We start from the raw sequence: 24,722 nt of genomic DNA on the forward strand, positions 1-24,722 counted from the left end.
GTCCCATTTACAAGAGTTCACACCCATAGGAATGGACCAGGTCAAAGAACATGTTTTTCTGGGGTATATAGCTCCAAACTACCACACACTGTACCTTTGTTACAACTGAAGAAAGGATATTATTATAATTTTACCAATAGCTATAGTCCATAGTTTACATTGGGGTTCACTGCATTGTGCAGTTCTATGTTTCATTTTGTTTTTTAATTTTTTTTCTAGTAACATATAGACAACCTAAAATTTCCCCCTTTTAACACATTCAAATATATAATTAAGTGGTGTTAATTGCATTTACAATGTTGTGCTACCATCACCACCACCCATTACTAAAACTTTTTCATCTCTCCAAGCAGAAATTCTTTACCATTTAAGAATTAGCTCCCCATTTTGTACCCCCAGCCTGATCCCTGGTAACCTATAATGTAGTTTCTGACTCTATGAATTTGCTTATCCTAATTATTTCATATCAATGCGATCATACAATATTTGTCCTTTTGTATCTGGCTTATTTCATTCAACATGATATGTTCGAGATTCATCCATGCCCAACACTTTGACTGTAGCCCAGAAAAACTGATTCCAGACTTCTGACCTGCAGAACTGTAACAGAATAAATTTGTGTTGTTTGAGCCACCAAGTCTGCAGTCATTTATTAAAGTAGGGAAACGAATATACCGCTTCTACCTTGAGGTACCCAGTTCCCAAGTGCTCTGAATCCTTTTTCTTCCTCTTAACCTGTATCTCAACCTCTGAATAGGCTGATGGGCTGTTATCCAAGTCTTCCTCTACCTGCTTTGCTTCTTTGGTGGACCAGCATAGAGTTGGCCTTTCTGGTTCTGCATAGCTCATGCATCATCAGGATTTATAACTGATAACCTCCTTGACTGTATGCCTCAAGTTGACTGGAGCTCTTCCTGGGGCACCCAGCCTCAGGAAACGCAACTTGACTTTGGGTAAGCCATTTAAACTCCCAGACTATTTTCTCATCTGTCATTTGGGGATAAAATTTCTTTTCATACCTGCTTCACAGGCTGGTTGGGATACTTAAGAGAAATGACAGCAAGGAAAGCTCTTTGCCACCTCTTAAATGCTCTACAGATGTTATCATCATCGTTATTTTTATTTTAGAAACATAAAATTTTCCAGCTTAATCTCTTTCCAACATAGTACATTTGTTCTGGCAAGTGACAAACACTGATTCTAGACAAGGGAAAAACCTTTTTGTAAGGAGAAGATCCAGTTTAGCATTGTATTTTGGTCCTTTGGATTATCCATGAATTAAGTCAATGTAGACCTAAAAATATAAAAACCAGATACTGTGAGGACATTAAATAATTTTTCAGTAATATCACCTATTTTGAAATGGAGAGGTGAGGCAAATTTCACTTGTCTTTCTCTTTCTGGAACTAAAAATAGGAATGAAAGATTGCTAAACAGCCACAAAGTCATCTGAAAACAGGGGGCTTTTAAACCACCTTTTGGTCACAAGGATGCTAAAGGCAGAAGAGCTGTACATTACTACAAAGGCATGTTGTCTGCATATTGCCACTGAACAATGGAAACCTTCACCAGTTATAGGCTCCTTTGTGAACATTAAAAACCACAATTTAATGTGACGATACTGTTAGCTAGTGATTGCATACTTCGGATGGTTTGTATGGTGTGTGAATATATCCCAATAAAATTGCATTAAAAAAATAAAAAGTAAAATTAAAAAAACACAATTCACCCAAAACTTACCCTCAACCCTCAGAATGATTGAGGCACAACAACCTCACTAACATTCTCTGACTTGATTACAATTGGAAAGAATCACACAATAGTCTGGTAAGTTTGGTAGAGAAGTAGAGAATATTAGAATTTAAGGGGAAGGAGTTAGCAGAAGGGAAATAACACCAACCACTTTACTCCAGATACAGAACTATTCTTTTCCATGCATACTATATAATTTAATTCTCACAACAATCCCAGTGTGTTGCTATTATTATCCCCATTTTACAGATGAGGAAGCTGAGGCTCAGAGAGTTAAGTAACTTTGGAAGATCACAGTAAAAAGTGGTAAACTGGCTTTCCAGACCACTACTAGCTCATCTGTTCTTTACAAAAGAAGTTCATTAAGGAGAATCAATTACTCTGATGTCATATATTGAATTAGGGCCCATTTAACCTCTAAATTGTTCACTAAAAAGTTGGACTAAATCTCCTTTGAAATTACCTCAAAGTTCTCAGAGTCCTTGCAAACCCAAGAGAAGTGAGTAAGCCTTCTTTCTTGGACTCCAGATTTGGTACTTCTTAGGTGCAATACCTGGGATTCTGGAAGCTAAAGTCCCTTCCCTGCCTCTTTACCAGGTTTTACTTCATGCTGACCAGCATCCACTGGGAGTGGTGAGCAGAGTCTTCACAAAAAGCTTTCCTGCTCCTAATGTAAGGAGTAAAACAAGAACTGGATTGGAAGCCACAACATTGGAGGTCAAGACCTGGCTTGGCCATTATCTCACTGTGCACTTGAGGGCAAGCCAGAAGTGGGACCAAATAACCTCCCAGGTCTGGATTTCTCATTGCCAAGAGATCCATTTGATGAGATTGGTTGAAATCCCAAATACATGAGGTTAATGAAGGGAAGCTCTAAATGGGTTTTGGCTTTGGCCATCTGAAATCTAAACTTTTGGTCTTCATGGGGAATTTAGGACAATCGAGCACCCCTTCCCATGAAGGTATATCCCATGTTTTCCAGAAAGAACTGATCCTGATGGACATGATAAGGGTGTGATAGTTCCTACCCAATCGGGAGAGCTAAAGATGGAGAGTCGGTAGGTAGAGAGGAAAAGTCAAAGCTGAAACAGACTCTTAGGGAAGAAAGCCAGGGTAGAAGTGGAGGATGAGCTATAGCAGGTTAGGTATTCCAATGTTTCATGGGATTGTGCAGACTAAGGCCAGGCTCCAGAAAGCAGATCTAGACTCTGGTTCCAGTTGGAACAGATGCTTTTTGGAGCTACATAAGTGATTTGATCTCTCTGGATGTCATTTTCCTGAACTCTTCAAAATGGATAACACCTTCCCTGCACCCTCACAAGGCGGTTGTAAAGATTAAAACAAAACATTGTATGTGAACACTCTTAGGAAAATGTGGAGCCTTGTACAATGTAATAATGTAAACATCTGTAGAGCCCTCACAGTCCTCTGGGGAAGCAATTCTTATACCCCTTTTGCAGGTGAAGAAAACTGGGCCTGAGATGGCCTGCCCTTCCTGAGGGCATTCATGTACATGACAGGGCCAGCATGCATTCCCATTAACAAATAGCAGGAGAAAGGAGAATGGTTGAGAGTTTTCCTCTGGTGCTAGAGAGACCCTGACATGTGTCTGGGCTGCTGTAACCAGATTTGGTACCAGGATGGAAAGAGGAAAGTGTTACATCTGCTATTGCTGCATAATAAATCACCCTTAAACTTAGTGATTTAAACTGTGGGTTAGGGATATGGGAGGGACTTGGGTTGGGCAGTTCTGGCTCAGGAGCTCTCATGCAGTTGCAGAAAGTGAAAGACTGGAGCTGGAACAGTTGGGAAGGTAGGAGTTCTGGGCTGGCTGGGCATCTATCAGGGTCCCTCCGTGTGGCCTTTCTGTGTGGATCAGTTCAGGCTTCCTCAGAGCATGGCAGCCTCAGGACAGGACTGCTTACTCAGAGGCTCAGAGATCCAAGTGAGAGTTTTCTAGGGAACAAGGAGGAAGTTGCATCATTGCCTTTTATGACGTAGCTTCTGAAGTCACTCAGCATCACTAACACTGTATCAAAATGGTTATGCGTGAGTCATAACCCTACCCAGGGTCAAAGGGAGGAGATTTAGAGTCCACCTTTTGATGAGAAGAGCAGAAAGTTTCTAGGATAGGTTGTGGTGTGGGAGAGTTTGGTGCAGCCACCTTTGAAAAATGCAGTCTGCCATAGGGAAATAAGGCTGCAACGCCATCAGCAGGAAGACTCAAACCCTTGGAAGAGGGGGTAGTTATTTCTGCATCCAGGATGTTCATTATAAAGCACAGTCTCTTACTGAGAATAAGTACCCCCTGCAGGTGAAAAATACCAGCAACATCCTATCATTTAACAAAAGAGTGTGTTAAACTGGCAATTGGGATGGGGTACATTAGGACTGGCTGATAAGGGAAGGTCCTGAAATTATATCCAGGCAGATCAATCAGTCTCGTAAAAGGCTAACAGAAGCAAATAGGAAATACTCATAAAAATTGCTAGATTTTCACATCTTACAGAATCAACTTCTTGTTTGAAAACTTTAAAAAGTTAAGTGTTCTCTATTATCTTGGACAATCCTTATTCTCCCCTGCCTCAGGTAAAAGTTGGTGGATTCTAGATATAAATCAAATACCATTTCCCACCCAATTACACCCCAATAAAGCTGAGTGTGTGTATGTGTGTGTGTTTTAAAGAAATGAAATATCAATTTATCTATTGTTGCTTTTTATTTTTTTAATTTTTTTGATTTTTAAAAAAAATTTTTTTTTAAAAATTAAAAAAAAAATTTTTAAACTAAGCTTTTACCTTGTGCAAAATACTGTGCTGTCTCGTGGGGCAAACAAACATGAGGGAGTGCGGCCTGCCTTCATCAATGAAAAGGTGGTGCGGGAAGTAGGGTGGAGAGCCAAGCACGTCCGCAAAGGGGATCTGGGCCCAGGTTTCAGGATTGTAGGGTTGAAGCTATCAGGTGTGAGAGACTGTGTTTCAGTCTTGCTCTGTGTATGACTCTGTCTAAATCCTTCTCCAAGTATATGGTTATTGGTTGAACATTATCCCAGGGTCTCAGGAATTCAAAGCAATGATGCATGTGAAGCACTTGGCACTTGGTGGGTATTAAGAAAACATGGACTCTTGTTGTTATTAGTTTGCATTTTCTTATGATTTAAAATTTACATGAGCTAAATATATACATTAACTAAAGTGTGAATAGTGTCCTCTTACCTGAAAATTTCATGTTTTTCATTTTATTTAGTCATCACGACAGTCCTGTGATTTAGGCAATGCAGCTGTAGTCCCCATTTCACATATAGGACATTGGTACTCAGGGGGGTCAAGTCACTTACCTGGAGTTTCTTAGCTAATAAATGGCAGAGCTGGTATTTTGGAATCCGGTCATCACTCCAAAGCTACCCTTTTCACTGTCCCACACTGCTTCTAAAATTGCCAAGTGACCTTATGCAAGCACTCCTTTTCCTATTCCCCAAGCTGGCCTTTGATTTCTGTAAAGTAAGAGGACTGAATTAAATCATGTCAAAGATCCTATCCAGGTCCCAGTGTCTCTGATTACAAGCTTATGTTCGGCATGGACCCTGTTTGCTGCTTCTGCAAGTTGGAGTCTGGCTTAGAGGGGCTGGAGCCTGAAGCTGCATCCAAATCGCAGGCCTGGCTTGGCATTCCACAGTGTATCTGACTGCCAAAAGAATGGAATTCTCTGGAGAACCTGAGTCCAATCTGGCCAACTTCTGATGGCCTTAAGTTATCCTCTGACCTCAAATTTCTGATTAACTGAAGCTTATTTTTAAAACGGTTTAGAATAACCAGTTCTTAGGAAACCTGCTTACTTTCTTATTCTCAATAGATTCTTCCAATAACAGGGAAGGGGAACTTGGAGACAGATAATCTGTATGGAGTTTTTGTCGTGCTGCTGCCTTTCTGTGTGGCCCTGGGCAAGTCAATTCCAAAACTGAAACTTATGTCCAAGGGTTCTCCCGGTTTGAAGGTTTATGAACCATGTCGCCTCCTCTCAAGGAAGAAATGGAAGACCTTCCTTATATGTGCCTTTAAGAGAACACACCCATCAGATTTTCCAATCATAATGCCTGATACTCAGGGCTGGTCCACTTCAATTGCCTTTTCCAACAGCTTTTCTATTGTATTGCAAAGGAAGTAGGTAAGAAAAATGCTTTCCGTATCTGTCCTCAGGAGAGGTTGAGTCTCAAATGTAGTATTAGGTTAAAAGCATGATTATTTTGTCTTTCTGTTGACTTACTTTCTGATTTCTAGATGGGATCTGAAATGATTCAAAATCACACAGTCAGTATCAGAACCATGCTGGATGCCAGTCTTTCTGCATCTTGACCTATTGTTTATTCTCCTGGATCATGACATCTTTTCCAGTTCTAATTCATCAACTGGCTCCATTCTGCAGAGACTCAGGAAGAAAATCCATCTGCTCCCTGGGGAAGGGGCTTTCCACTCAGTGGCAAGTAGTTTCTGGGGCTCCGCAGAGGCAGAGGCTGAGGGCCACCTCCTTTCTAGCCTCTCTGCCCACAGAGTTAAGGAGCTTTGTTTTGGTTTCATTTTAACAGACAGAGGGAAGAGAGAGCTTATTTGACCCATGCTCTACTTCCAAGGCAGAGACTGCTCAGACCCCTCTCCCACGGCTCTCTGAATGTTTCCAGCAGTCCAAAGGGGATAGAGAAGAAGGTGATTGCAACAGCCTTGGGACAGCAATTGCACAATTCCCCACAAGGCTACAGGGCAACTTGGAAGGGATGATTCCAGCCATATGGGTCTCCTTAGTCACATGGGGCAGTGGATAGAATGCTGGCTCTAGCCACCATTCTGCCAACTCACTGTGACTTTAGGTAAGTTACTGAACCTCTATAAGCCTCTATTTTCTCCCCTGTCAAACTAAGAAATGGGATGATTTGTACAACAGAAAGCATTATATTGGGAAAATATCTTTGGTATCATCTAGCCCAATCTGTTAATGGAAACTGAGAACAAGAGAAGGGGAATAACTTGCCCATTGTTACATGGCAGGTAAATAGCAGGATCATTTCTAGAAAATAAGTTTCCCATCTCATGTTGCTGTGCTGCTTTCTCTTCTGGATAATCTCCCAAGGTTCTACCCATTTCCAGGTCTATCACTCTAACCATGTGGTCCCCTACCAGTTATGGCTGCTGTATTTGGGCTTAGTCCTGTGTTGGTGAACATGTGCTTCCTTGGGGATTCTTGATGATGCATTGTGTTCAGCTACTTTCTCATTACAGAGGTCTTCAAATTAGTGTAAGGTTGGGCAAATGATCTATTCAGCAGCGCTTCTGGTGGGCCTGTTTTAATGATCCAAGAAACTGATGGCTCATTTCACACCAAAACTTCAAAGTGTTGGGAAAGACCACAGTCAATATGAAAACTTGGCCTTATGTATAGACAGGGCATTGCAGTAATCAGCAAGAGACCCATGTTCTAGGTCCAGTTTGACCCCCGAATCCTTTTGCAACCTTGGACAAGCCTCACTCCTTCTCTGAGCCTCAGTTATCCCATATTTAAAATGAATTGGTTGAACTGAGGTATCTTCCAGCTCTGACATTCCATAGCAGAATATTGCCCAATCTTACTGGTCCTTGGGGGATTTTACTTAGAAATCAGGAGGATAATCTTTGACACAGGAAGTCTGGAAATGCTGTCACACCCAAGAATCATAAAAAAAACATTAGCAAAGAAACATAAGAATATTATGCTGTCCTGTACTTTTGGCTCAGATTTTCTGAAGTCCGTATCAAACATTAGCAGCAGAACCATGCCTTCCTTAATTGTCATATGCAGAGGTAGATGGGTAGATAGGAGTAACACTTGCTATGGAAATTAACCATGCTATATCAGAACATTTTTACATTTGATTACATTGTAAGGGAGTCTATTGGATCCTAATCTTAGAAATATATCCTGTCTTCAGAAGCTCATATGTATTGGGTAGCCAGGCATAGGTATAAATAACTCAAATACAAAGTATGACATTTTAAAAACCCATAGAAAGAAGAGGGGAGAGGATCACTTCTAGCTTGATCAGGAAAGCTGTTTTACTTTCCCAGCCACTAAAACAAATGCCTTACAATGGGTTGGATTAAAAAAACAGGAATTTGTTGGCTCATGGTTTTGAGGCTAGGAGAAATCTAAAACTGAGGCATCAGCAAGATGGTGCTTTCTCCTCAAAGGCTGTGGCATTCTGGGTCTGGCTGCTAGTAATCTTTTCTCCTTGGCTCTTGTCTTTCCCATCACATGACAATGCACATGGTGGTGTCTTCTCCCAGTTCTGTTGACTTCCAGCTTCTGGCTGCTCCTGGTGGCACTTCTCTCTGTCTGACCTTCACTCTGCTTACAAAGGACTCCGGTATTCTGTGTTAAAGCCCAACCTGCTTCAGTTGGGCCACACCCTAATTTGAATGTAATAACTTGAAGAGATCTTTTTTATAACGGGTCCACATCTACATCAAGAACATGTCCAAACTGGCGTACACAAATCAGTTCAACACAGAGCTCTTCATGGAAGGGTTTACATTTGAACTTGGTGTGGGGAAAGAAATGAATGAATAGTGATGAGGGGCAAGAGGAGACCAAACAGAGGAAATACTATGAATAAATGCAAAGGCAAGGAAACTGGATAAGGTTTGGTGATTAGTGAATGGATCGTTTTCTTGGCTGGGCATAAAGCTGTGATGAAAAGTAATGGGGATAAAAAAAAAAAAAGACTAGTTGTATTTATATGCCATATCTCCCTGGCTAGTACATAAGTTCTTTTAAGGCAAAATCTTTGTTTGATTCATCTTTGTAGCCCTATTAAAAGTGACACATATTCATCTCCCAAAACATTTTTAGATGAATAAATATTAGATTATTTTGTTCTTTTTACCCCAGACTATCCATGTGCTATATAGACACAACCATGCCACGGAATCTCAGAAGTCTCATTGAACACAATACTTACCCTGTTGACTGAGCTTGTCTTAGTGTCAAGGCTGCTATAACAAATACCAGAGACTGGTTGGTTTAAACAACAGGCTTCTATTGTATCACAGTTTTTGAAAGTAGGAGTCCAAAATCAAGGTGCTGGCAGGATCCTGCTTTAACCAAAGTCAGTAGTTCTTTGGTGGTGGCTTGCCAGCAATTCATGCCTCCTTAATCACTGTCTCCGTCACAAAGCTTTCTCTCTCCTTGTCTATCTCCCCCTGTTGTGCCCAAATTTCCTCTGCTTGTAAGGACTCCCGTCATATTGGGTTAAGGCCTGTTCTAGTTTGCTAATGCTGCTGGGATGCAAAACACCAGAGATGGATTGGCTTTTATAAAGGGGGTTTATAAAAGACAGTTACAGTCTTATGGCTATAAAGTGTCCAAGGTAACACATCAGCAATTGAGTACCTCCACTGGAGGATGGCCAGTGGTGTCTGGAAAACCTCTGTTAGCTGGGAAGGCACGTGGCTGGTGTCTGCTCCAAAGTTCAGGTTTCAAATGGCTTTCTCCCAGGACGTTCCTCTCTGGGCTTCAGCTTCTTTCCAAAATGTCACTCTCAGTTGCTCTTGAGGCTTTTGTCCTCTCTTAGCTTCTCCAGAGCAAAAGTCTGCTTTCAAAGGCCATCTCCAAAATGTCTCTGTAAGCTGAAGCTCCTCTCTCAGTTCCAGTGCATTCTTCAAAGTGTCTCTCTTGGCTGTAGCTCCTCTTCAAAACGTCTCTCTCAGCTGCACTGACTGCCCTCTGTTTGTCAGCTCATTTATATGGTTCCAGTGACTCAACTTAGACCTACCCTAAGTGGGTGGAGCAACACCGCCATGGAAATTATCCAATCAGGGTCATCACCCACAGTTGGGTGGGGCACATCTACAAAGAAACGCTCAAAGAAATCTAATCAACACTGATAACGTCTATCCACACAAGACTGCATTAAAGAATATGGCTTTTTCTGGGGGACATAATACATTCAAACTGTCACAAGGCCCAACCTGATTCAGTTGCCCTCATTTTAACTGATAATGTCTTCAAAGAGTCTCTTTACAAATGGGTTCACATCCACATGACCAGGGGTTAGAACTTGAACATGTCTTTGTGGGGGACGTGATTCAACCCATAAAAGCCATGGGTGTGAAGTGCCATCCCTCAGCCCTGTGGCTATAGATAGGCAATCTCTCACTGGGGAAGGGAGTTGTGTCCTGCTCACCACCTTCTAACAGTTGAAATGTGGTATGTACATGACATGTACAAGATGCTGAATTCAGTTGATGCAAAACAAATCCACTAACTACAGCCCCTTACAAAGACCATGAGGACCAATTTTAGAGAAAATAGAATTAAGGATTTCCTTGAAACCACCATAGGTTGCACTAAATGAAATCTCCTAAGAAAATATGTTGATAAATGTCTCTCAGTTTTTACCCCTTAACAATGTAGTATCCTTACTGCTGCAGAAAAGATAAGAAAGAATATGGATTCTTCTGTATCCTGACTATAGTGATGGATAATGAACCTAAACATGTGATAAAATTATATAGAATTAAATACATACACATACACATGCACACACACGTATAAGCGTATAAGTAAAACTGGGGAAATCTGAGTATTAATGAACTGTATCAGTGTCAACAACCTGATTGTGATATTGTACTATAATTTTTCAAGATGTTACCACTGGGGGAAAACAGGGCAAAGGGTATGTGAGAGTGTTCTATGTTACTTCTTACACTTGCATGTGAATCTACAATTATCTCAAAATTTTCAGTTTAAAAAAGGAAAGGAATCTGGCATGGTTGCTACTTTCAAGAGGAGATAAGACAAGCACAGAAGCAGGTACAATGGTACAGGTGGGGATTGCCATTGGTGAAAGACAAGCTAGGGTTATGAGAGCTGAGAAGAGGCTGTGCTCTCTCCTAGCCAAAGGAAGCTCCTCCTCAGGAAGGAGTTGGCATTTGGGTTGGTCTCAAAACATAGGCAGGATTTAGACACGTAGAGATTGTTGGAAAATGAGAGGACTTTAGGTTGAGTGCAAAGATACTGGACAAGAACAGTGAACAGTGAACAGGGAGATGGAAAACACAGGGCAAAGAAAATGGTACATAAATTTGGGGATGCTGGGTGTGTCAAAAGTATGTGAGTGTGTGTGATAGGGATGGGGCAAGGCCTGAAGTCCTGGTCAAAGAGAAGAAGCTATTTGTTTTGTTGTTGTTTTAAGTGAGATTTATTGAGGTATAATTGACATACAATAAAATTCACCCTTTTTAGTGTACAGTTCTATGAGTTTCGACAAATACATAGTCATGTAACCAACACCACAGTCAAGTATAGGACAGTTCCATCAGCTCCCAAATTCCCTCTTGTCCCTCTAGTCAGTGCATCTCCCCAACCCCAGTCCTGATATATTCAGACCCTAGAATTTTGCCCTTTCCAGAACGTCTTATAAATGGAATCATAGAGTAGGAAACTTCGAGTCTTGTCTTTTTCATTTAGCATAGTGCATTTAAGATTCATTCATGTTGTTACATGTATTAGGAGTTTGTTCCTTTTTATAACTGTGTAGTAATCCATTGCATGAATATTCCAATTTGTTTGTCCATTCGCCATATGATGGACTTTTGTGTTTTTCTGGTTTTGGGCAAAAATGAATAAAACTGTTATAAACATTCACATACAAAATTTTTTTGTGGCCATAAGTTGGGAAGAGATTAGTTTGAAGGAAAAGTGATGGAAATGGTTCAAGGAAACAGATGAAAGGCATCTTAGCTCCAACCTTTTTATATCTTGCCTGACCCTTTTTAATCATCCATGTTGGCAATTTAATGATCATAGCATCAGGATTCCTAGAAACAATGATTTTAAACCCAACCTTACTAATAGAGACATTAAGTTTAGGTATCTTGGAGTTCTCCACAGGAGGCAGGAAAGCCAGCAGAAGTTAATAGACAAAAAAGAAAACAAACAAAAGCACTATGGAAATTCAAGGAAAATCTTCAACCTTGACCCCAACCCAACCTCTTAGTGGTCAACCAAAAAATGATGATTGATACAGAAGAAACAACTGAAGGTGTGGAATCTTTTGCGTTTTCAAATAGGTCAAGTGTTATTCCTCCATGTGAGTATGATAAAAGAGGCTCAAATTCACAGATACTCTATGGAGGAAACTTTCCTTCTTGTGCCTGGGGTTCTGTCTATGGGTGGGAAAGCAAAGACATTGCAATGAAACTTCAAGAACTTGAATACACTAATTCTGAATTTATCATCATTCCAGCAAACTGAAATTTTCCTTGATACCATCTACCATGAACAGATTTGCTGGGCATTTGAGAGTGTGGGAGAGAATGTTGGAACTACTTTACAGAACAAATTCTTCTGAGAACCCTTGCCATTGTCAAAGAAACCATACAACCGATTCTTACGCTGATCTCAAGTGCTATTATTCCATCATTGAAGTACATCTCCCTAAGGGCATATAGGAGGAAGCATTTTAGTTCTAATTGTTCCTTGTTCCTGAAGGGAAAAGAAATGGCATTTTAAAACAAATATTCTTCAAGCTATAGACTGATGGAATTTGGGGGATGAAAGAAACCATGTTTCTTTAGTCACATTCCCTTCCAAGTTTCCTCCTTTCCCACCCCCTCAGAAGCTTGAACACTTTCAATATTCTTCAGCATCCTAATCACTCTCCCAGATTGAGCTCAAATATCTCCTTCTTTCTTAAGCTTTTCCTGATCAGATCCTAATAATAATAATAGTAATAATAATAATAATAAATTACTCCTGTCCCTGTGTTCTCATCATGTATTACCTCTACTTCTCCTGGAACATTTGTCACAATGTATTGTTATTTGTTCATTTGTCTGTCTTCCTTCATTGATCTGAGTCCTCTTCAGGACTATAACTACTAGGCTCATTCCATGTATGACCAGGGTGTTAAGCAGTGTCTGGCTTGTACTAGGTGCCAATAAATAATTTTTAATTATTTGGATTGCTGTGGTCATCTAGCTATCATTGATCATGAACTCACTAACTTCTGAGGCATCCTATTCCATTTTTCAACAGTTCTGTCTGATAGAAATCTGTCCCTTAGAATGAGCCAAAACTTACCCTGAAAATTTGTACTTACTACTCTTTATTTTAGTCCTTGGGCCCTCACACAATTGGTCAGCCCCTCATGTCCATATGCCTCCTTCTAAGTATTTGAAGATAGCAGTCATGACACCCTTTAGTCTTCTCAAGTCTTCTTTAGCACCCTTGCTATTTCTACCTGTCCATTTACTTTGAATTAAGATTTATTTATCAGCACAATTAAGGCAACCCGAGCTACTGCTAAAAATGACACTCAATGTATGGTAGGAGGAGTTGGGATTGGAGGAGATTGGTTGTGTATCTTCTCAACTGTTTTCAGTGATTGATGTTTTCCTGATGATTTCTCAACTTTCCTTTACCCAAAAGGCACAGACTTTGATTTTAAGAAGCTTGGTGGATTAGATATTTAGTTGCATGGAGCCTTACTACTAAAGGCTATGGGATCACAGAAGTTGATAATGGGAATGTTTAGTTTAGTTCCTGGCTTAAAGAATGAGCAATGAAAAAAGAGGGCTTCTGAAAGTGAAGGTGAACAGCAAACAAATATCCGGGGAAATTAATTCTGACTTCATGCTGAGAATATAAGCAGGCCATTTGGACAATTTAGCAAATGGACAGTCACTTCAATCTAAAAAAAAAAAAAAAAAATCAAATTACCATTTGATTTCTTGGTTCCTCTTCCCCAGTGAAAATTCCAAAGTATTCTTAAACTAATACATTTGACTTTTCAAAGCTGTTCAGCCATTCATTCAATATTAGACCCAATATTAGATGCTGAGGATACAAATTTGAACATGACTCAGTTCCTGTTTTCAAAAAGCTCACTGTTCCCTCCATGGGCCAAGATACCCATGCAAACACATAATTACAGGCACAAGGTGTAATAAACATACAACATGACGAGACCATGAGATAATGGAAAAAGGGAACTTTTAATGCTATCTGGGGTGGTCATGGAAGACATGTCAAGAAACAATATTTGAGCCCACTTTAGTATAACTGTGTAGATATAAGACATTAACCTGTGTGGTTGTGAAAAGTTTTTGTAATGTAACAATCAATCATATCAGAACAAAAGTTGAACAGTCCGTTGTTATGTTATGGCTGCTTGTTTGCTTATTTATTTAACACATGCCTACCAAAAATTTACTGAAAGCCAGGTACTTCCTAGATACTGGAGGAAAAATAAAGATGAATAAAATATGATCCTGGTTCCCAGAAGACGTTTCAGTGAAGTAGTAAACACAGACAAACACACAATGATGCAAGATGGGGAGACAGTAGGGTCTTCTGGAAGAGCATGGACCTGAGAGTGACAGGGAGAGAAAATGATGTTCCAGATCAAACTTGGCCACTATTTATTCATTTGATATTTATTAAGACAAACATGATCCTTCAGGAGCTTACAGACCAACACTCTCACCCTGGGGCTTTGAACAAGCTACTTCCCTTTTCTAGGGATAAAGGACAAAATGATGACTTTGCCTTCGTTGGTCTCTAGAATGTCCATCTCTTACCATGTTCACTCTCTACAGATGAGCCTAAAAGGAAAAGAAGGGAAACAGCTAAAGGGGACTGAGGATGAATAAACTGCAGCCATAATGTTCCTTTACCCCTAAATATTTCAGTGTATGCTTCCTAAAGCAAGGACATTCTCTTGCTTAACCAAAATACAATTAGCAAAATCAGAAAATTAGCACTGATACAATATTAATACTAATCTATAGGCCCTATTCAAATTTCACCACTTGTCCTACTAAAAGAGATTTTTTTCTTCATATATATTGGTATAATTTTCCAAAGCCCTTTCTCTGAAAAGAATTCTGATGGAATTTCTTTTTTTTTTTGATGCAAAATATCTTTCTTTGATGGCACAATAGTTTTACTCATTGTTAGTATTTTGTAATGTTTATTTTGCAAAATAAAAAGCATCTTTCTTACATCATTTTCCCTAATTTTATTGATTCATGCAGTCTTCGAGTCTGAAAATCACTGTCATAATTTAAATGGCATAACAGGGAATTACCCTATTGACAGTTATTAAAATTATTTCCAGATTTTCAAAATTCAACACTGCTGCAGTAAATGTGCTTATATGTTTTTCTTTTCATTAACATATGATTATTTCTGGAGGATAAACTCCAGAGAAATAGCTGAATCAAAGGAAGATACAAAGCTGAAAACACTCTAAAGCATGGGCTAGCTCCCATGAGAGACATGGCAAGAAATGCCCCTCCTGGTTCCCAGTCCAAGGTAAATATATGTTCCTGATTGAGCAGTTACCAAGGTTAAGGGACTGTCTAAGGATGTGAAAAAGATATGGCCCACCCCTCAGGTCTCTCTAGGGATGAAATTGCTATGCCTTGGAGAACATGCAACTCTTCCGCTGCAATGTCAAGGTGACATTTACAAATTCCTGCAGGCTCTGAGTCTTACTACAAATCCCCTTACATCCTCTTTTAACTCGGTTGCTGAAAAGGTGTTTTCCTCTGCATTTAGCATTCAGGGCAGCCTGAACAGGCCATGGATTCAGGCAATAGCTACCACGTGCTCTTGGCAAACCCTGGAGGCCCAGAAGAAAGGACATGATCTTCAGCAGATGATATCATGCTTTCCGTTCATCCAGCTTTCTGTGATGCTTTATGCAAGATTTTTGCTCGTCAGAAGACCCTGTAGAGGAGTCCATGGGAAAGGGCAAATGGCTCCAAATCTACTTCCCAGGAAAGTGGGATGTTTTCCATTTTCCTCTACCAGCTAATGATGTTCTGTGATCCCATAACTTGAGAGAGGAGATTTAGGCATTCCCAAATTGCTGCATATACAATCTTGGAATTTTAGAGTTCAGTGACTCTTTGAGCCAACCTATCCATTTTACAGATGAAGGAAGTGAAACCATTTTTCTCATTCCCACAATGAGCCAGGTTCATGGTCTACAATAAGGGTGTGGTCTCTTAGAACAGCAACAAACAATCCACTGGAATGCCAGAAGGATATTTGAACTTCTAGATATGGTTTTTTTTTTTTTTTAAATAATGATAGATTTACAGAAGTCTTTCTCACACACACATATGCACACACACACAAAGGAGAGGAAGATCCCATTATACCCTTCACCTAGTTTCTCCCAGTGGTATACCTTGCATAACTATAGTACAGCATCAAAACCAAGAAATTGACTTTGGTACAATCCACAGAACTTCTTCAGATTTCACCAGTTTTCTCGTGCACTCATTTGCGTGTGCACTTGTGTGTATGAGTGTGTGTGTAGTTCTATGTGATTTTTTCACATGTAGATTCACGTAACCACCAAGAACTTCTATTAACATTTTAAATATAAAAAAAAAAGTTGTATCAATGTTTAATAAGAGGATGGGTACTGCCACCAATATTCATCAGATAGTCACATGCCTGAAACATACCTGAGATGTCTCAAAGGGAGAATGGGAGTCAAACAGTGAGGCAAGCCATCTTCATTCTTTCTTAGCCTCTCAGTGTATTGTGACATTCTTCAGTTTACATGAGCCCCGTCAAGTGGATCTATGGATTGTATTACCAGTTTTAACTAAATTAACTTTCTCAAAATGGACTTCAGTGGGTTAAAAATATTTCTGCCTAAAAAAGATTTGTACAATGAGTGGATTGCAAATAATACTGATATTGCAAGCACAATTAAACCACAAGGAAATGGTAGTGCTGACCTTGCTATTTCTGGCCAAAACTCTTTGCCAGCCACATTACAAGGAAAAAGCAATAACCATCTAATCTGGGCTGATAAGACGCCAACCAAAAAATAAATGAAATTATCAAATAGTTTAAAAATGGATTTATAGCCACTGTTGTTCACAATGTAAGTGCATATTATATCATGAGAATGGAGTAGATGATGGGATGAAGCCATCATGATTAGCAAGACATCCTGAACATGAATGACGAATCTCTGTAAAATTTTTGGTGGTGCTTCAAGTCATGTGATGCTTAGTATGAGACAAAATACATACCAGTGAGGAAATGCTTATTTTTCCTCTTACAGTAAAAATAATGAAGTTATAAATAAAAAGCAATGTGGAAACAAACTAAAATGTAATACTTTACCCATTTATTGTCTGTAAATAACATGGTGCCTCCTTTGTAGACAGTTGGAGGATCAAAGAAGAAAAAGTTGTGAACACACTTTGTAAATTCTCAAGTCTGTACAAATGGGATATTATCATTATTAATTATTTTAACTTGAAATTTCAGAAGAAAATTAACTGAGCAGTAATGTTATCTAAAAGGTAAATATTTGAATCTCAGCTGGGGATATTTTTGATAATCTGGATGAAGAAGTAATATCTTTGAGGCAGAAAAATATATTCCAGGGTAGCAGCCTGGTTGTGTGTCTCTACACCTGGATTTCAGTGGTGACTTAGTACTGTTGTGACTTTGGACAAGATGCTTAATCTTTCCAAGCATCAGTTTCCTCTTTTGTAAAGGAGGATACTATATAATCCCTCTCATGGCATCACTGTGAGAATTAAGCAAGATAATATATGTAAAGAGCTTGGCATGGTCTCTGCCAATGTGGTTTTCAAGCCACATTAATTGTCTTCCTCCTTCCTTTTAGGCAACTCCTGAAACATTTGCCTACAGAAAGCCTCCATTCTACCAGCATTATGTCCATTTCTTGTCCTCTCAACTATCCAGCATCTTCCTGGAGGATTGGATTGAATATCCTAATTTCTGCAGAAACCTCAGGGCATTTGACAGCTTTTTACTTGCAATAGGTGCTTAATAAAAGCATATTTGATGAAAGGTTGTAATTAATGATCTCTAAAGGGGAATAAATGCTGGACCTCAGGCCAAGGTCCTTTGGTCTCATGATTTCAGACACTGCCATTAAAGGATTATTAAGATGCTCTCCTATTCTGACCCCTGTTACTAGGTAGTTTTACCTTAGCAGATGGATGTAATGTAAATATAATAATATTTTGGATTTCTACAGAGCATTACGGTCTCCAAGGCACGTTCATGTTCATCATCCTATTTGATCCTCACAGGTTACTCAGACAGGTATTCCTAAGGAGAAACCGTACATGCAGAAAAATAAAGTGGCTGATCTAAGGCTAAGCATGTGAGACAATAATGGTATTGGCAACCATTTTCTGAGCAAATGCTTTGTGCAGATCCTTTGGGTACCTTATTATACTTGGTCCTCAAAAAAAACCCATGATTCAGCTTCTTTTCCTGCTTAAAAAACTACTCCAAAACCTAGTGTATAAGACAACAATTTATTATGTGCATGGATTCTGTGGGTGGGGAAATCAGAAAGGTCACAGAGGGGACAGTTTGTCTGTGATGTCTGGGGCCTTAGTTGGAAGATAGGTAGACTGGAGGAACTCAACTGTGGGCTGGAATCACCTGCAGGCATCTTCAGACACATATCTGGCATTTGACGCTGTCTGTCAGCACGGGTTGGAGCACCTAAACAAGGCCTCCCCCTGGGGCCAGGGCTTCCTCCCAGACTGGAGGCCTCGGGGTAATTGGATTTCTTGCATGGTACTCAGGGCTCCAAAAACAAGAGTTCCAGGGGGAAAAAAAGGTGGAAGCTAGGTCACCTGTTGAAACCCAGCTCTGAAGTCACATCATATCCGTTCTGCTACACTCCGTGGGTTACAAGCAAGTCAAAGCATGCCCATGTTCCAGAGGAAGGACATAGATCAAGTGCTTTGATGGGAGGAGATCTCATGTGGGCTGGGAGATGTTCTGGCCATCATTGGAAAATACCATCTGCCACACTCCTAAAGGTATTTAAGAATGAGGAAATTGAAGCTCTGGGAGGTTGAGAAACCTGCTCAAATTCACCCAACCAACGCAGTTGAGCGACATCTCACCTTGGGGTTAATGTTTCAGAGTCAGTGAGTAAGACAAACATTTTCCATAGTCAAAATTACCCTGAGAAACCCTTCAATTTGTCAGTAAAGTACAGAATATGTCATTCTGTGTAAGCAGCAGATTCTGGTGTATCATTTCATGCTTGCTGGGGTACATGTGCTAACTTAATGAAATGATAGGCAGAGTTATATGTGCTATTTAAATTGTTCTCTAATTTTTCAGAGTGCTAATGCTTAAATTCCCATAGATTCAATGCATTTCAAAGGGTGGCTCTGAAATTTCACCCAGGTTGGTCTGACTCTAAAGTCCAACCTCTTTCCACACTGCTGCCTAGAAACCACCTCTGGGAGGCTGAGAAAGCTCTGAGTTTCAGGGTCATGTGGGTTGGTCCTGCTGACACTTTGTGAGGGTCTCCAGAGCCAGTTCTGAATTTGCAGCCTGGATGTGATTTGCAGGCTCTGTCACAGGCTTGGCTTTACATGTCTAAGCTATGTCAAGGTTGAAGCCGCAGTCATTCCTGAGCACCTGAGCACCTGGATAGCCACACTCTCCCTCCCCATTGCCCTCTCCTCCCAAGTCTTCATAAAATAGGAAGTAGGTGAACTGAGGTATGAAAACGACTAAAAGTCAACAGATGAGGATAAGGGCATTTCCGTTAGAGTGACCAGCACGAGCAAGGTCATGGAAGTGTGTAAGTGCAGGATGTGTTCAGAGATTGGAGAGTAATGCAGAGCTGGGGACATTTTCTGGGGACAGATCACAGAAGTCCTTTGATGTCCAGCCAAAGACTTGCTTCTAGAGGTAATGGTGTAGGAAAAGTAATCTGCTCAGATGTGCATTTTAGCAGTAACACTCTGGAGGTAGTATAGAAGAGAACTATAAGGGAAGATGGGGCTTGAGGTAAGGAGACTGGTTAGGATACTACTTACTACTCTTTTCCAGTTCTCTGGTTAATGTCAGTGTATCTGAGCATAGAAATTTAGAGCCTTTGCCCATGATCTTCAAACCATGCTTGGTACCACACTTCAGGAATTAGGCAGGCCTCCAGGGTTAATGAAGCAAATGGCCACTAAAATGCATAATTCAGAGGTTCCAGATAGTGCTCCTGCTCAAAGATATCTCTCCCTCCAGGGCCTCAGTGCCTGAAGTTTCCCATTTGAATTTTTTTCATATCTCAGAGACTTACAGCTGGATTAACCATAACTCTTCATTCACATATGGCCCTGTTTAATTTGTTTACATAGTTACTTTAATATAATAAGCAGTCAGGAACCAGTTTGCAATGTGAAAACAAGGATTGTGACAAAAACTTGACCATATCTTCCCATGTGGTCTTCCCCCATTCCACCCCTGCCACCTCCACCCAATGTAAACACCATCATAAATCTTTTATTCATCATTCCATTGTTTTCCTTTTTAATATAGCTTCATCCTATGTATATATATTCCTTTAAAAGTAGATTTTATGAACATTGTTCTTAACATTGTAAAAAGGGTATTATGCTCAAATATCTTTTGAGATTGTTAATTTTTGATTAAGATTTTATTGCAAAGACTCATCCATATTGTTGATTGTTGCTATAGTTCATATAATTTTTACTGCTGTTATGATAGTCCTCTGTGTGAACATATCATGGCTTATTTATCCACTCTCCTCTTCCTGGGAATTTTTTTTTTTTTTAAGTTTTTTCATAGTAGTACTATTGAACATTCTTATACACAATTCTGGTATACAGATGCAGAGGTTTTAAGTATACTTGTAGGAGTAGAATTGCTGAGTCATAGGGTTAGTAGATGTTCAATTGTATCAGATAGTATCAACCTGTTTTTCTGAGTGGTTATACAAAATTCCAGTCATGACTAACTCTCTCATCAAAAACAACTATAAAAGTAAATCAATACACGAAACAACAGTTTATAGGCTTAGAGAACAAATAAATCAAGCAGGAGTTGAGGAGCTACTATCACTGAGAAAAGGGAAGCACACAAGGTGAGCTCCATCCTCCTTTTTCTTTGAGAGAAATTTCCAAACCATGGTGCTGGGTAATAGAGCCCAAGAGGAAAGAAGCAGCCTTGCTGAGCTGAGAAACAGAGATTGCAGTTCAGGGTTGCCAAGGCAGCTGAGACTTGAAGGGCAAATCCTGGAGAAAAGAGAAGCAAGGCAAAAGATCCAAAAATCTGCCTAAAAATTCTTCTCAAGCCATTGGCTAGCTCTGAAACTACACATGTCCAGAAGAAGTCTTCCCCCAAAACAGCATAAAATAGCAACTGGGAGACTAAATAACTAAGCTGAGTTTTCAGCAGCATTGGGTACTTCAAGAATGGAGGTTGGGTTACAAGTTCTACCAAGGTGGAGAAGACTTGGTGAACACTCTAGACATTCAGTTTAAACTCCAGAAGGCCCATAACTTAGGATTAAATACCATATTCTAGTAGTCTTATTCTCCTAGAAGTAAGGGGGAAATTAAATATATCTGACAAAGTAAAGTCAAGCTTCAATAGGATCAAGGTGATTCACTAGTAGAGCCTGAGAGAAAAAAAAAAAAAAACAAATTAAAAAAACACAACTTCATTCTCTTGGATGAAAATAACATCATCCAAAGTATCTGTAATTTTCTTCCACAATGTCCAGCATCCCATCAAAATTTATAAGGCATGCTAAAAACATGACCTGTGACTGAAAACTAAGAGAACAAATAGGCAGTATAACAGACCCAGAAGTGAATCAGGTATTAGGGTTATCAGACAAGGACTTTAAAGCTTGTGATTAATATGTTCAAGAAAACAGAGGAAAAGTTGGACAAAATAGATTAAAAGGTGGGGAATTGTATAAAAAATTAGAATCTATATTTAAAAAATCAAATAGAGATGCTAGAACTTTGTAATACCTTAAAATAAGAGCTCACTGAAGGGTATAACAGCAGATTGGCACAGCAGAAGGCTGGAGTAATGAACTTCAATGCAGGTCAACAGAAATACCCAAATGGGAGCACAGAGAACATGAAGAATATAAGAATAAAAACAAAATCATAGGATACAGACAGAACACAGTCTAAGGATCCCAAATACATGGAATTAGGAAAGAGAGGAAAGAGAGAGGAGAGAGAATTGGTCAGAAGCAATATCTGAAGAGAAAATGGACAAGAATTCTCCAAAACTGACTCAGGCAAGACAAAAACAAAACAAAACACACATACATACAAACAACCCAGAAACTGTGGAAACTATAAAACATTGAAACAACATCTTTAGATTGCTGAAATTAAAAACACAAACAAGTGAACAAGCCTATCAACTTAGAATCCAATTACTACCAAAAATATTCTTCAAAAATGAAGGTGAAATAAAGATATTTTCAGAAAGTCAAAATCTGAGAGAATTTGTTGCAGGCAAATTGGCATTTGAAGAAATACTTAAGGAAGTTCTTCAAACTGAAGGAAAATGATCCCAAATGAAAGCATAAAACTGAAGGGATGAATGAAGCACACCATAAAGGTCTTCATTGATACCCCAACAACATTTTCTAATTTTCCTCAAAGAAATCTGTTGGGGATTGAATCATGAACACCACACAAGGCATGTTCAGGTCCCAACCCTAAGTCCTCTTGGTGTGAACCCATTTATAAGTAGGACCTTTGAAGATGTTATTAGTTAAGGTGAGCCCAAGCTGTATGAGGGTGGGCCTTAATCCAATATGGCTGATGTCCTTGTAAGCAAAGGAAAGTGGGCCCTGAAGAAAAGTCACTGGGAGTAGCCAGAAGTTGGAAGTTGGTGGAACCCAGAAGAGGAAGGAGAAGATGCCGCCATGTGTGTTGCTATATAATGGAAAAGCCAATGTACCCCAAAGACAGGCCAGCCAGAAGATATCAACCCCAAGAAGAAGCAAGCCTTCTAGCCTCTGAAACCATGAACCAATAAATTCCTGTTTCTAAGGTAACCATTGCATGGAACTTGTTTCAGCAGCTAGGAAACAAAGACAAAGTCTTACACGTCTTTTGTTTGACTTCTTCCTAGGTACTCGATACTTTCTAATACTCTTGTGAAGGGTGTCTTCTTTAAAAATAGGTGTTTTCTGTTTATTGCTTATATATGGAAATAAAATGATGTTTTACAAATTAATCTTATATTTTGTCACCTTGCATAACAGCTGGTATTTTTAATACATTATCAGTAGATTATTTTGGGATTTTCTAAGAAAAAGATCACATCATCTGCAAATAATAGTAATTCTATTTTCTCCTTTCCAATCCTTAAGCCTCTAATTTCTTTTTCATTTCTTATTGTACTGATGATATTCAGTTAATATGGTGAATTATGTTTATAGATTTTCTAATATAAAACCAGTCTCATAATATATCTAGGGTAAGCCCAATATTGTATATGATCTTTTAAATATACTTTTTTATTTCATACAGCATTTTAAATATTCTATTTTATTTGAGCACATTTTCTTAGGATTTTTACATCAGTAGTAATAAGTGGCATAGCTCTAAATTTTTTCTTTCTTACAGTTCAGTTCTTTGCTGCTTTTGGTATAAAAGTTGTGATCTCCATATTATAATGTATCAACACCAACTTTCTTTTGGTTACCATTTGCCTGATTAATCACCTTTCATCCTTTTATTTTCATCCTTTGCATATACTTCACTTTAGAATGTGTCTTGTGAACAGCAAATATGTGGAGATGGTTATTTGGTGAGTTGGCTAATTTACTCACATAGTAAGTATTCACATATTAGGACTTTCTTCTACTCTATTATTTTTTTAATTAAATTTGTCACACTTTTTTCCTGATTTTAAATCCCTTATTTTTTTAAATGTTATCTATGTTTTCTGTCATATCAGACAAGGACTTTCATATGTTCTAATGTCCCTTGATATCCTTTTACACCATCATTTTCATTTTAACTTCATCTAGACTTTTAATATTTGACTTTTACATATATGCTTTCTTTTTATCATTTCTTTGGTCTTTTTCAGTTTTTCTTAAAGAAACTACAAACTTTACCAAGATATTTAATCACCTTTACTTCATATATGTTTCCTATCATCCTTTAATTTTGATCCTTTCTTATGTAAATATGTCATTGAAAAATGTTTTACTTGTGGGTCTTTGTATGGCAAACATTTTGAGACTATATGTCTTAAAGTGTTCATTGTGCCTTCACATTTGAATGAAGGTTTAGCTGGATATGAAATTCTTTACCTTTAAAATTTTGGAAACACTCCTCCATTGTTTTCTTGTATCCTGTATTGCTATTGGAAAATCTGGTATCAATATTATTCTTGTTTCTTTGTATGTGATCTTCTCTCTTTCCCTCTGGAAGGTTTTGCAATTCTCTCTTTATCTTTGATATTCTTAAATTTCTATATGATTTATGTCTAGGAGTAAGTTTTTCCTTATCTCTCCTCTTTATCTCTCTATAAGTCCTTTCAATCTGAAGTCTTTTATCTTTTGTCAGTTTTGGGGAAATTATCTCCATTATTCTTTCAAATATTTCCTCCTACCCATTCTAACATTTTTTTTCTTTCTATAACTACTTTTGTCTTTTATAACTTGAGTTCTGTATATTCAATTTTTTAAATAGGTTTCTTCTAAAGTGAATTCCTCAATCTGATCTCTCCGTTCACTAATTCATTCCTTAGCTGTATCCATTCTACCTAGTATAACTTCCATTGTATTCATTATTTCAGCTATTATATTTTCCTCCTGTATGTTTCTGCTTGATTCTTTTTAAGGATTTTGTTTTCATTTTATATTGTTAATAACATCATTAATTTTTAATATGTATATTTTGCTTATTTTAAATTCTTGATCTGTCATTTTAAATACCTCTGGTTACTGTGGAGTTGTAATCTAGTTGGTTGATTTTCTTTTGAAAATTAGTACTCCTTTTTGGCCTCTGGGGTTATAGACTTTTTTGTTCAGCAGTTCTGCTGGAGGAAGGGCTAAAGGCCAGACCTCCATCTGTGAGGCTCCTGATGAGTTCAAGGTGTAGGTTAGGGAT

Source organism: Choloepus didactylus, chromosome 1 (genome assembly GCF_015220235.1).
Source record: "Choloepus didactylus isolate mChoDid1 chromosome 1, mChoDid1.pri, whole genome shotgun sequence".
Taxonomy (NCBI): Eukaryota; Metazoa; Chordata; class Mammalia; order Pilosa; family Megalonychidae; genus Choloepus; species Choloepus didactylus.